The sequence below is a fragment of the Muntiacus reevesi genome, chromosome 7 (genome assembly GCF_963930625.1).
Source record: "Muntiacus reevesi chromosome 7, mMunRee1.1, whole genome shotgun sequence".
NCBI classification, from domain to species: Eukaryota; Metazoa; Chordata; class Mammalia; order Artiodactyla; family Cervidae; genus Muntiacus; species Muntiacus reevesi.
Window position 1 is genome coordinate 3,031,825 of NC_089255.1, and position 14,846 is coordinate 3,046,670.

At 42.3% G+C, this 14,846-nt stretch overlaps 1 pseudogene; it reads right to left on the reverse strand.

Annotated features, from left to right (window-relative positions):
* Positions 1 to 11,224: 11,224 nt before the first annotated feature.
* Positions 11,225 to 12,666, reverse strand: LOC136172305 (endogenous retrovirus group PABLB member 1 Env polyprotein-like; annotated as a pseudogene).
* Between the last annotated feature and the right edge of the window lie 2,180 nt (positions 12,667 to 14,846).

Sequence of the window (14,846 nt, forward strand, 5' to 3'; positions counted from 1 at the left end):
ATGTATGCGAATGTGAAGAATGTGCCCTAGTGGGTAGAGCCCTTTGAAGCTGAATGCTATGTAACATGTACATGGTGATTGTGCAGCTCGCTCTCTCTTCTTGCAAAGAGGAAGGCATGAGGATCCTGGTACTGTGTCCTTTATTCTCCTCACCCTGGAAGAATCCACGATGTCACATGGATCAGTTTGCTTTGAATCCTGTCTGTTTAATTGAGGTAATCATTTTTGCTGATCCTCCTTCCTGAGTCTCCTTCTTGAGGAGGAGTCTCGGATTCTGCAACTATGCCTCAGCCTCAGTCTGTTCTAGTGTCTCAATGCTAGATGTTTAGGGGTTATTTAGATAACCCCTAAACATCCTGGAAAATGTTGGGGGAAAGAGGTCAAGAGATGTTGGGTTAGTCTCAGCCAGAGACTTATGTTTATCATAGCTTAAATGAAAGCATTACATTTAATTATATTCCCTTTGGCATGCCTCTGTCTCTTGGATGTGATAATTAATGTGTTTGGCACAGAACAAGCAGTTAATAACTATTGGTTTTTATTTGTCTGTCTTTAACTAATAAACTTTGACCTGCAAAGATGGTTTAGAAAAATATTAGGTAACTCAGTTTTAGACATTATGATGTTATAATGACTTGTGCCGACCTAATGTCCTTGCTTTATTTGGTGGCTCAGATAGTATAGCCAAAATATAAATGTGAGAGCTCTCTAAACCAAGGCTAATACCTCCAATGACAAGACTGTTGTCAAGGTGCTTGGATGGAAGTGACTTTTATAGCTGTATCTTAACTTGGATTAACTTTCATAACACAGGCCACATCACACGATCTCAATATCAGAGGTAAGGATGCGTCTTGATGAAGCTTCCTACCAGTTTTCAAATGTTTGCTGCTTCTCAAAGCTCTTAGTTTCACTGCTACTGCAGTTGCTACTGTTTACCTGGATTTTTTTTTCTAATTAATTAATTTATTTTAATTGGAGGCTAATTACTTTACAATGTAGTGGTTTTTGCCATCCATTCATGTGAATCAGCCATAGGGAACCAGCGTTCCCCATCCTGAGCCTCCCTCCCTCCTCCCTCCGCATCCCATCCCTCAGGTTTTTCCCAGCGCACCGGCTGTTTCATGCATCGAACTTGGACTGGCCATCTATTTCACATGTGGTAATATACATGTTTCATTGCAATTCTCTCAAGTCATCTCAAATAAAATCATCCCACCCTCGCCTTCTCCCACCTGGACTTATTGAAGACATTCTTCTGAAACCCAAGAAATAACTTTTGCATGACTGCATGTAGTCAGGATGGTTGTAATGGTATGGAAGCTTTTTGCTTTGAACCAGTTTCCTTCAACAACAAACTGTTCTGTTGCCCCCTTGGGATGATGAAACTTCTTCATAAATGGTATATTAAACATAGAATGGTTTAGCAACATCAACTATGATATTGTAATCTCAAGGTAGACATGATGATTTCTGATCAACAACTCTGGGGAAAGGCCTTACTAAAACTTATAGCAGAATTTTAGGTTTAAGGTTTTTAAAAAAATATTTTTAAGTCCCTGCCAAGTCAAGTGGGTCCCTGGTAAATGTTTGCTGAATTAATGAGGGAATGAATTGTGGAAGGCATCATTGTATGTTAATTGATATTTTATATTTGAAATTGCCTGTTCTGTATCCTGCGCTTTGTCTATCCTGGACCCTTGACCAGTTTCTGGATGTTGCCTGAACCTTCTTGTCTGCTGTGCCTTTGGTCACTCCATTTCCTCCGTCTTGATTGCCCTTTCCATCTCTTCCAAAATTCTACCCATCCGTCAGCCTGCATCAAATGCTGTTGTTTCCCTAAGGCCTTCTTGGCTTTTTCTATTACTCCAGATGAAAATATTAGTAACTACCTCAAATGGTTGTCATAGTACATTTGCTTGTTTCTTTTGTCCTCAGCACTTCTCTTGTGTAACAGTAAAATGCATACAGACATGTAATGCCTTCCGTTTTAGAACTTAAGTTCTCTGAGAATGGACTGTGCTGTGTTTGCCTTTGTACCTTAGACACACACACACACACACACTTTAGCATAGTGTCATGTATGTTAGTGTCTCAATCTTTTGTTGTTGTTGGTAAATGAATAAAATTTACAGGGGCTTAACTTTTCTTTCTATGTTGTAATACCTATAAATTCCCCATCCTTCATAGAAATTTTTGACAAAAATGCTGATAAATTGAAAAAGCATCAAGACTTGATTTTCACTGAAATGTTTAAGTCACTGGTAGAAATGTAAATGAAGAACAATGGACCAGGCTCTGGGAAAACTAGATTTTTAAAAGACATTGAGTGGATAAACTTGTTTTGATTGGTTGAGTGGGGATGAACAAAATCACTGCAAGAACCATTGATATTTAGTCTAAAAACCGAGGGAGATAACACAGCCTTTACCTTCTGTCAAGAGTGAAATGTTTATTAATATTGTTTTCTAGTTTAGAGTTCAGCACACTGTTCTTAAGTAGTCTCCAGATCATTTATTTAACTCACAAACTCAAAGCAGCAGCAACAGAAACAACACTAGAATATTATTTCTAGTTTAGGTAATAGAAGGAACAAAAAATAATGAACAGGAGCTTGGCCTGGAGTGGGGGTGGAACTGGAACCTCAGAAGCAGAAGCAAAGGTGTGGAAGGCTGCAGCTCTTTCAGTTTCACTGTTATTCCAGGGCGGTGGCTGTTTAGCTGATTATTTATAGATAAATCGCAGTGTGATAACCAGTTCCTGAGTGGAGCCTCAGGCAGTGAGGTTGGGATGAAATAGGCATGACACTGCAGATTTCCTCGAGCCATGGGAAAGAACAGCAGGGCAGCTATGCAGTATTACCCCCACCCCTCCTGGTTTTCCCTTTCGATACAATTTTCCCAGAGGGGTTTGCAAAACATTTATTCATTTTAAAAGGTGTTATGGTAAATTCCCTAGTGGAAGCTTCCTTTCTGGCAGAGACAGTACTATAGCCTGCAGAAATCTGGGTTACTGACTTGGAAACCAAATAATTGCGGATGAATGAATGGACAAGAAGCTGCATATAAAGGGAATCCCTTCTGACTGCATCTTTCATGCTGCAGGACATTAGAATGCAGGCGGAGGCCGCCCGTGGGTTTGGGTTGCCAGGTAACCAGAGTATCCACAGATTTCCATTTTTACTTTATTTCTGATTCAGGAAAGCTGTGGTTCTTTATGCAGAAGGTTAAAGAACCGCCCCCACCCTCCAAACACACACACAGACACCCTCCTCCTCGTTAAGGTTGAACCAATCACATTCACCTCTTGGTGGCTAATATGTTTCAAGGGATACAATTGTTAAAATCTGAGCTGTATGAAAATCAGAGTAATGTCCGAGGTAACAGAGTTCCTGCTTGGTATTCAGGCAGTCAGAGGGAAACCCCACGCTTTCTGGAGGGGGAAAGGAGGAGTAGGGGAGGAGAGGGACGGGGATTAATCCGAGCCATGGTGGATTAATCCTGCATTTTCAGCAATTCAAGCTCTTCTGCCCGCTTGCTGTGAATTTTCCTCGAAAACATCCAAGACTCACTAGGGAAATTCTCCCCAGTTGCTTGGTTTTATTTCCTTTAAAAATATAGTCTTTAGCCATCCTTTTCTAAAAGAAGAACCAGCATTAATGGGTAATTTAGAAATACGGTAAAACCAAAAAGGACTGAGTTCTCACTCTTTTATAGAGAAGGAATATGGGGATTAAAAGCTTAAAGTCTTACGCTGAGCAGCTTTCTTTCCATTTTGTGGAGGAGTAGCCAAACTGAGAAGGAAATGGCAACCCACTCCAGTGTTCTTGCCTGGAGAATCCCAGGGACAGGGGAGCCTGGTAGGCTGCCTGCCGTCTGTGGGGTCGCACAGAGTCGGACACGATAGAAGTGATTTAGCAGCAGCAGGGGCAGCCAAACTGAATGGGTTTTGAAATTTTATGGAGCAAAGGCTAAATAAGCTTGCAGCCCAAAGTGTGATTAAAAGTGAGCTCTTTGGATAGTTCTTGTGCCTTTGGGTTGTACGTGGCTGGGTGTGTGTGTGGGTGTGTGTGAGGGTGGTATGCACAGTTGAGGTTCTGGTGTGTGTGAAGTGGTCTAATCCCTCTCTGAGAACTTCTGACAGGAGGCTTAGTGTCACCCTGCTTTGAGCATGGCACTCAGCACCAGGCCCAGCTGTGGAAGCTGACACTAGTGTTTTCCCTGTAAGGTAGACAGTACTCTAGGACAGCAGTCCCCAAACCTTTTGGCACCAGGGACTGGTTTCATGGAAGACAATTTTTCCATGACTGGGGCTGGGGGCCTGGCTTTGGGATGATTTAAGACTGCGGCTGGGGGGGCCTGGCTTTGGGATGATTCTAAGTTCATTACATTTATTGTGTACTTTATTATTATTACATCAGCTCCACCTCAGATCATCAGGCTTTAGATCCTAGAGGTTGTGGACCCCTGCTCTAGGAAACATTCCAGAGAGAAGTTTCTACAGCTCTACTTGTTGAGAATAAGTAGAGCTGGGAAGACAGATCTTCAGTCTACTGTCTTTTAATGCTTACTGCCTGGGAAATTTGTCCTTTAAAATCTCAGTCATTTTTCCAAGCTCTGATGGGATAAAGGCCAAAGCAAAATGAGCCTTGTTCTGACTAGCTGCCTTTAGCACTTTGGATAATTAACTGTTGATGGATCAGTGAGATCATTTCCTGTTAGGAAAAAACCCAACATTTAGAAGATCTGACTAAAATAAGCAGAGCACAATATGTTAGTGTTTAGTGGAATTCTTCAAGTCTCTAATAACCATCTGTAAAATTCATCTTGGTTGAATTAGCAAAGCCTGCTAACAGACAATAACTGACACCAGTGGCTGGGTGTTTTGAGATGCTTTTAGCCCTTGGTCCTTTAATGTTCGGGATGCTTCTTGGGTTAGTTATAGATTACAAATGGGGGGGCTGCAATTTCATGATTTTAATATGGGACAAATAACAGTATATTACAAAATGTTATTGCTCCCTCAGCATTTCTATAGAGATGAATTCTGACCAAGATGAGCATCAAGATTGTGTAGATGAAAAAAGACATCACAGAAAAGTAAAACACGTCCTGAATGGTGCTCCTGGCTGGCTACATCACCTGGTCCTCTAGGTAAAGGGAGTGATGAGTGACAATTGTGCTTACTTCTATTTGTTTATATATATCTGTATGTATGTATTTATACTTGTGGGCACAAATACGAATATGTAATCACATGTACAAACCTCATTTTTAGTGTGAGTGGACCCCACCACATTCTCCTCTACTCTTTTTCAAGGCTTGGATTCCATTAAAACCAGGGAACTGGAGTCCCCCAGGTTGGTCCTGCTGTGGTCATGTCTATGTTGTGGAGCAGCCAGGTCAGCCGGTATATATACTTCTAAGCATCTAGTGTGTCCTCAGCGTGATTTATTGGGATGTGAGAAACGAGGTGGGGGTAGGGAGGAGAGCCTCACGGGAGTCAAAGGATGGCTTCTTCTGACGGGAAGTGGACAGGCTGCCTTCTAGGAGTTGAAATGCCAGAATCAGAGTGTGCAGATCCAGAGGCTAAAACGTGGTTCCTACGCAGACTGACTCCACTGGCCTACTTTGGTTTTCAGAACTCCCCTGCTGGACACACAGGAAAGGCTTTTTAGAAAAAGGAAGAGATTTTCCTCTTCTATTCCTCCAGCATCTCACAGTCATCTTAATGGCCATGCTACACTTGCTGTACTGACTGACACTCTTCCTAAAAGAAAAAGAAAGGGTGAATAACATTGATCCTAAGATGGGTACCTTGTCAGTTCAATTCAAAGTGTCCCCTCCCCCTCTGGGGCTCAAATCAGCAGAGAAATGGTTTTATTTAGAGCTTATTCATAATTCCCGAGAAGCTAAATGTACAGTTTCACAGCATGTAGATGTTGTATGCAGACTGTCAGATCCAGTTATGCTGTACTCTCGGGGATGCTTTCAAGGTTGTAGCTGTCTCTTCTGCCAGTAGTAGGATTTATATCACAGAAATTTTTTTAACTTATTTATATGTATTATGTTGTTTATGCTGCTAAGTTGCAAAAATGGTATTTATTCTATAGTGATTTATAATTTCTTGCCCCCTTTTAAAAGCAGTCTCTGGTTTTGATTTCATGTGACACTTATTATTTAAGAATAAAATCACCAGGAGGAAGCAAAGATATTTACAGTATTTTTGTTTGACTCGCCTTCGTGTCTGGTTTCCTCAGCAAGCTCTTGGCTCAGCATGTATGCCTGGGGTAGAGATGGATGCTGAAGAAAAGTGTTAATTGAAGGCCCAGTGACTTGGATGATGTCAGAGAGCTCTTTCCTCATAGGAAAAAAGATTTCTCAACCCGAAAGCTTTCAGAAACCCTTTAAACCATGCTCTATATTTCCTAAGAAACTATGTCCCAAGTGTGCATAAAAGTAGGGAAGAAGTGGTGAGGCAAATGAAGTGTGGGTCCCTTCTCACCATGTGCGCATGGGGATCCCTTGGGGGGTGGGTTCCACATGTGCTTTTTCACAGGTGCAAGTGGGTCAGATCCCTCAGGGATGACCAGGAAGGGGGCGTCTGGGGAAGAGCATGAGAACTATGTTCTAGGGAGCATAGTATTTCTCAGAAATCACAAAATCTGTGTCAGAAATTATCATCTTGAAAACTGTTTATAAGGTAGAGAAGAGTATTTTGAGCTTCATTTTGTAAGCCATAGTTCTGGTGAGGCAGAAAAGGAAAGACGACCTCAACAGAAGTGGGTTACCTTTATTCAGGCAAGGAGGGGCGACAGCCAGCCTAACGAGCAGGCTGAGCGCCGAAAGGGATCAGGGAGGCTTCATACTTATAGGGAGGTTTGTGGAAGCGATAAGGGAAACGTCAATCAGGCGGGATATTTTGAGTATTCTTTTGTTGAGATGACACTTGTAGTTGGGCAGTGGGTGATGTCTTCTGGGCGGGTGTAGGGGGTGGTAGGTTTCCGGACAGGGGGTGATAAGTCCCAGATAGATGCAACTGGCCTGGAGCATCAGGATGGAACTTAAGTTATGCTTTGTTTTCTCCGAAGTTAGATGATTCAGCAAGGGGTCTTTGAGACTGTTGTTCTTTTTCTAGGCCCAAAAGACTCCTTCACATTCGAAACTGTGGAAGCAAATATAAGCAGTCTAAATATCATGTCAAATGGAGTAAAAAAATTCCATTTTCTTATAAATTTAGCTTAAGTTTAGGAAATGAGAGCACATGCTTTAGGGTCTTCAGCAGCTGAATGAGGCTTTCCAGGTTATTAAAAGTAGAAAGAAATATGGTGCATCTCTTTGTAGTTAAAGGTACGGAGTTGATTTTGCAAGAGCATTTGGTCAGTGGTTACCCCTTTAATTAGCTTTTCGCATGGATCCTTAATCTTTCTTCTGCTACTACCTTCAAAAGCAATGACACTGGGTGTTGGAGGAGAACATACGAGAGGGATCTTTTTTATTTTTATACTTTAAGCTTAGAGAAGGAAGATGTCAATTTTTTAATAAAAATCATGTATTTAATCACAAAATTTTGCAGTCTCATGACTGTGCTATCTAGAGATTTTTTCAAAGTCTTGACTGGAGTACACGCAGTGATTAGGAGGTATTACTAGGTTAATTAGAAACCGCTTCTCTTAATGATGCAAAATTGTTCAGGAGAGAAAATTGCTTGAGAAGGGAGGGTTCAGGGAGAAGATTTGTCTCTAAAAGCTGCTCTCCCATGAAGGTCGTGCTGTTGTTGGAGCAAGATGTGTCTGTGTTCTTGTTAGGCATGCTCATTACGCCTGCTCTCTATCAGCTGTGTTACGTGAATGGCAATGTACTAAAATAATTTTCGCTCATTGACTAAATTAAAGCTAGAACACTAAACCAGGTTTGACCCTGACATCACTGGTGACTTAGTTCCCTTGGTGTTCAGCCCTGGCCAGTGCTCATTCTGCTTCTTGGACCGATGTCTCCTGGTGCCCTTTGCTGGGCTGTGTGGCTGGGTCTGCATACCCTCTGCATGGTTTAACACCACTTACATCCTGATGGCTTGAAATCACTTTCCCAGCCCAGACCTTCCTCCTGACCTCCTGATCCATGAATATGATTGATCCTTCATCCACCTCTCAGACTCAGTGTTCCCAGCTTAACTTCGTATTCCCCCACCTTCAGATCTGCTCTCATTTCAGTAGAAATAACTGTATCAACTTTGGTTTCTCTGTCTTCCACATCCAACAGACCCATGCAGTCGTCGCCTCCTGTAGATTTTGAATCCACATCTCTTTCAGACACGTTCTCCCTCTTCAGTTCTGCCAATGCTAACTGTCCATCCCTTGTTCTCCTTATGATCCAAGTTGCTTGGAAGGCTATGACCCCTGGCCAACCAGTAAGGCCCCCGGAGCACAACTGTTCCTCTGGCCCCTTTCTTTGCCTCCATCCATACAGGGAAAGCAACTAGTACACACAGCCTGGCTTTGCGGATGTGGTTTACTGTCTGTGAACTGGCTTGGAGTCCTCTGGAGAGGCGACAGAGCTCCGGGGCCCTGGGACTTGTCTCACACATTGGCGGTTCCCATCTGGGGTTTTCCTCTGGGTGGTTCAGCAGAGTTACCTGCTTGCCTAAGAGGTTCTACCTGCAAAAGTTGTGTTTCATATTTCAAAAGGCTGTGACGTTTTCCTTCTTTAGCACCGATACAACTGTTCCTTGGAGTAACTTTTGATAATCCACAGGGCCAGCTAAGGTTCTTCCAAATGGTTTGCTTCTGTGACCAAAGGGTAAGAAGTAGGTGATCCCTCCTTACTACATTTCTCTAATGTTGGTTGCAGTTGACCAGCCTCTTTTGTCTTCTCTTTCATCCTCTTTCTCTTCCTCTTCCCACCTCCCTTCCTCCTCCTTCCTCTCCTCCACTCCCTTCCTTTCCCTTCCTCCCCCTCCTCCTTCTGTTGATACTGTCACCTCTTCACCATCCCCTCCTCCTCTCTGCCTGCCCTCTCCTCCTCACTTATACTCCATATACTTTTGTTCTATGTTTTTGGTAGAGGCCCTTTTTGAGGGAGTTTGTGTTTACTCATTTCTGAGATGCTTTTAGTTTTTTCTTCTTTTGTGCCTCACTTTAATGTCCATCCTTCTCTTAGTTTCTTCTGTTAAATAATGTGTACTCCGTAATTTTCTGTTTAATTGGCCTCCACTTTTATCTTCTATTATGATTACCTCATCACTTCAGATCCCCTTCTTCCTGTGCTGTTAATAATTTGTCTTCCTGGCTTGAATTTTGCATCCTCCCCCATTTTATAGCAAAAGTCATCTTTCTGAATTGCAGGTCTTCTTCGGAGGCTCTTTGTGTGGTATACCAGTGCCTTTATCCCTGGGCCCTCCTGAATCTTTCACCAACATTCTTTCTTGCATTGACTTTCTTTGAAACTGACGTTTTGGCCATGAAGAATTATTTGTGGATCCTTTAGTTTAATAGCTGGTTTGATCTTTCTGGAGTCTCTGGTGCTCAGGCTTTCCCTGTCTCTGTAAAGCTCTTGGCTGTTCTCCACTCCATCCATTTGCCTTAAATACACCTACTTAGTTTTCATAAGTTATCTCAAGTATGAGCTCAAGCATCCTTGTCTAAAAGACTTTCCTGCTTTTGCTTCTCCCACAGTAGAATTGACCACTTCCCCTTAAAGTCTCCACTCTGCCTTCTTCTCAAGGTGTCCAGGAGCAGCACTGAGCTTAATAGAACCTTAACAGAATCTCTTCATGATCCCTACTATGTCCCAGGCTCCATTCGGAGCGATTTCCACAAACCGCTTACCTGGTAACTTATCTGTCTCTTTATGTGGACAGGGAATGTCTTAATAATATTTTAAAGTTATTAGCTTTCAATAATATGAATAAAAGATGCAATCAGAGGAGAAATGTCAGGTCCCACCACAAATTCTAACTACTTGTATACTCTGCATACCATCTGCTTTTGTTTCTGAGACCCATTCCTCTGGAGCTCACCCTCTCTCACCTTCTCAGGGACCACTTTTTTTCTTTTTAATAATTATTTGCTTTCTTTTGTGCATTATCTACTTCAGTAGCAGTAAAGAGTTTTTATTGCCAGATTTCAAATCATAGGTTTGCAAGTGACTAACTGTCTCTGGGCAAATTAACTGACTTCTCTGTACTTTAGTAACTTTATTTCAAAAACATCGATATTTTGATAATTAAAAGAGCAATTCCTCTCGATTGTTTCCCTGCAAATAGGTTCATCAGTACCATCTTGCTAGATTTCATACATATGTGTTAAATATTTGTCTTTCTCTTTCTGACTTACCTTATTCTCTACAATAGACTCTTGGTTCATCCACCTCCTTAGGACTGACTCAAATGCATTCTTTTTTAAGGTTGAGTAACATTCCATTGTGTATACATACCACAACTTCTGTATCCATTCATCTGCTGACAGACATCTAGGCTGCTTCCACATCCTAGCTATTGTAACAAGTGCTGCAAGGAACATTGGCATATGTTGCTGCTCTTTCAGTTATGGTTTTCTCAGAGTGTGGAGATGTAGATATAAGGAGCAGACCTGTGGACCCAAAGTGGTGAAAGGTTGTTGCTGAATCATGCAAAAACACTGGGATTCTTGGCTTCTGGAGGAGAAGAATTCAATCCGAGGCCAGAGATGGGGCTGGATTGCTCAGAGCTTTTGTGTAATAAGGTTTTATTACAGTATAAAGGAGACATAGAAAGCTTCTGACATAGATATCAGAAGGGGGTAAAAAGAGTACCCCCTTGCAAGCCTTAGCACTGGAATTATATACTCTCAAATTAGTTATCACAGTGAATCAAAAGATTGTCTGGAGATTGTAAAGACCTCACCAGACCTACTCCCATAATTCACATTTTGAGATGACAGGATTCGCCAGGGGTTTTTTTTCCAGAGATTTCCTCAAGCAGGTACATTATTGTTGTATAATCCTAAGGAATGTAGAGGGAAAAAAGTTTGTCCTTTCTTCCTCCTTGAGAATTCCAGACCCCTCTCTCCTTGGGGACCCCTGGACTTCTTATCAATCTGCCTAGGAATTGCCTCTCTCATTCCCCCCTTTTCTTTTAGGAGAATTATGTTGCCATGGGAAAGGGGCATCGTTTTCATTCCATAACTACTTCCTGCTGTTTAGGGGCAAGGTCCCTAAATTGTTGAGGCAACATATTCTCCTAACTCTCATATTGAGGGTCTCTGATCCAGGGGCCCCAAGTTATAGTTGGAGGAGGCTGTGGCGCTCATAGGAGCTCGAACAATCATTTGTAACTTAAAAGCCTTCATGTGACTAGAAACAAATCCAATGACACAGTTACAGATGCAGGGAGAAAACAGCAAAAACAGAACAGTCAGAATTATTGTAATTAAGATAGTCCTCCACCACGGGGAACTAGTTAACGTCTCCCAGAGTGAGGTGATTGAGGCTTCAGGAGTATCCATAGCCCCAGTCATCTTGGTCATGTGGTTAGTAAAATGAGTAACATTAGTGCTCATATCAGGGATATAAGTACAGCATTGGGTATAAATAATGGCACAAGTTCCTCCTTGCGCAGCTGTCAGAATATCTAAAGCTAATCTGTTTTGTAAAACCACCTTTCTAATTTGTGCTTGTTCTGCATTAAGAGCTGAAATAGCTTTTTGAGACTCCTGTAATGCCTGTTGAGTAAAATTAGTCAAAGCATCCTCTCGTAGCATAACATCTGTAGTTCCCAAAGAGGGAGGGAACAAACCCTGCAGCCAAATAATCATACCAGTGAAATACAGACCTTGCCCACTGAGTTTTAAGGTGGGGTAAATTAGCAGGCTTCTCTGGAAGCTCTGAAAATGTAAAACCATGAGTAAAGGCTAGACCTGACGTGCATCTCCCTATCCAACCAGGGGGAAGCCATGCCCATGGGTAAAGAGTCACATATCCAGAAATAAGTCCCGTTTGGAGCAAGCCAGCATGACTGAGATATCCAGTCCCAGTCAGTGCCTGGCCAGACAAAGGGAGGACCTGAATTGGGGATGGAAAACACGGGAATGATTACATTGCATATTTCCTGAGGCAAACATCCCAAGTGTTTCCAATCACTATAATTAAGTTGTTGGCTAACTTCTGGGGATGGCTCTATTTGTTCCCAGCATATAGGGGCAGTAGATATTAGACGTCCTTTTTCAGCAGTTAACCATATAGCCTCATCCCATATTTGATAAACGTCAGGTAAAAACCCATTAGATCTAGACCTATTTGTCTTATGTGTAGCAAAATAGTCATTGAACCGAGACAGTGTATAATCAAAATTAAAAGTCACATTATGTCCATAGTTAAAGTACAGAGTATTGCACCAGTCCATTTTAGGGTTGTTAGATGTCATCAGATGAAGAAGAAGCATCGCATATGATTGTTGTCGAAGGTATTTGCAGACTTGGAGAAAGTCTTTTCCTTGAAGTGGAGATGTCCACCACGGGAAGCCTTCCACTGATGAAGAGGGGAGTGTTCCACAGACCTAGCAGTTAGACTGATTGTGAAATGCTGCGTAGGAGTGAACCCAGGACAGGAAGGCATTGTCTTGAGGATCAAACAGCAGACTCAGGATTTTTGGAGTCAGCAGAAGTAGGCTCACATAGATTATCAGGCCCATCTGAAAAGTACAAAGTCAGAGCATAGAAAGTAAAGACATACAATGACATCACTTAGTTCTGGTCAGGGTGCCACCTCTTAACTCGAGTGTGATGTACCCACGAATCAATTTCTGGCACTTTGACAGCTGTGGGGGGAAAAGAATAACCTGGTAAGGGCCTTGCCAGAGGGGCTCGAGGGATGGGCCCCCAGACCTCAATGTTTTTATAAGGACCTCAGTTCCTGGCTCAAGTAGAGACTTGCTTGACTCAGAGGCTGGGTCAGGAGTCATTTCCCGGGGTTCTGTTAATGCCTGTTGAAATGCTGAGAGCTGAGTTACATAATTAGTTAATTCCAAGGCTTCAGGGTCTATAACAATGTAAGTGCGTAAGAAAGGCCTTCCATAAATACATTCAAAGGGGGACAGCCCCTCCTTTTTGGGGCAGTTTGAGCCCTCATTAAAGCTATGGGTAGGACTTTAATCCAGTTGTCCTGCGTTTCTTGAGTTAATTTGCGCAGATGTCTTTTGATAATGTCATTAGCTTTTTCAACCTTTCCTAAGGATTGGGGTCTCCAGGAACAGTGTAAGTGATAATCTATTCCTAGAGCTTTAGACACCCCCTAATTTATAGCAGCTTTAAAGGCGGAACCATTGTCACTCTGAAGGCTGTGTGTCAGCCCAAACCTGGAGATAATTTCATGGATTAAAATCTTTATAACCTCTTTAGCTTGTTCACTATGACAGGGAAAAGCCTCAATTCATCCAGTAAAAGTATGCACCCAAACTTGTAAGCAAGAATTCCCATTAGCTTTTGGCATATGAGTAAAATCAATTTCCCAGTCCTCTCCTGGATACTTTCCACTTCGTTGTAATCCAGATTTTGCTAGCTTTTCAGTCTTTGGGTTATTTTTCTGACAAACCTCACACCTTTTGATAGTGTTCTTTAAAGTTTTCTTTACATTTTTACCTTCAAACAAAAGAGAAGCCATCTGGTAAGTACTCTCTGCACCCAAATGAAAACTCTGGTGTAAACCCTTAAGAATTTTCTATTGAGCATTTTCAGGAATTATTAATCGTCCATCCTCAGACTGCAACCATCCTTTATCAGTAATCTTTGCTTCTCTTTTCTCATCTTTCCCTAATTCTTCCTCAAGATATTGTGGTTTTTCCTGTTCCACAGGACCTGTCCAGATCAAAGGCATCTGTAGTGAGGGGGTTTCATAAAGTGCTGCTTCTCTGGCTTGACATTCAGCCAGTTGATTGCCTTCAGCTATTTTACTCCCATCCCTGTTGTGTCCTTTGCAATGCATAACAGCTACTTCTTTAGGACAATATATAGCAGTTAAAAGCCTCTCAATCTCTCTGAAATGTTTAATAGGGTCTCCTGTTGCTGTTTTAAACTGTCTTTCTTTCCATATTGCAGCATGAGCATGTAAAGTCAAATAAGCATACTTAGAATCAGTGTAGATAGTTACTCTCTGCCGTTTGCTTAACTCTAGAGCTTGGGTCATGGAGAAGGCAATGGCATCCCACTCCAATACTCTTGCCTGGAAAATCTCATGGATGGAGGAGCCTGGTAGGCTGCAGTCCATGGGGTCGTTAAGAGTTGGACACAACCAAGCGACTTCACTTTCACTTTCAAGGAAATGGCAACCCACTCCAGTGTTCTTGCCTGGAGAGTCCCAGGGACGGGGGAGCCTGGTGGGCTGCCGTCTATGGGGTCGCACGGAGTCGGACACGACTGAAGTGACTTAGCAGAAGCAGCAGCAGAGCTTGGGTCAGAGCCACAAGCTCCGCTAACTGGGCACTGGTTCCCTGGAGGAGAGATTTTGCTTCTAAAACCTGTTCAGCAGTCACCACTGCATAACCTGCTTTACGCTTTTCATCCCAAACAAAAGAACTGCTATCTGTAAATATTTCTATGTCAGGTTGTATTCATTAGATCTTCCTGAGCTGCATAGTTTAAAGTTAGGAATTGGAAACAATCCTGATCAGGTGTTTCACTTTCCTTCTCCAACTGTTACTTGGGACCCCTGGATCAGAAACTCTCAATATGAGGGTTAGGAGAATATGTTGCCTTAACAATTTAGGGACCATGGCCCTAAACAGCAGGAAGTAGTTATGGAATGAAAACGATGCCCCTTTGCCTTGGCAACGTAATTCTCCTAAAGGAAAAGGGGGAATGAGAGAGTCAATTCCTA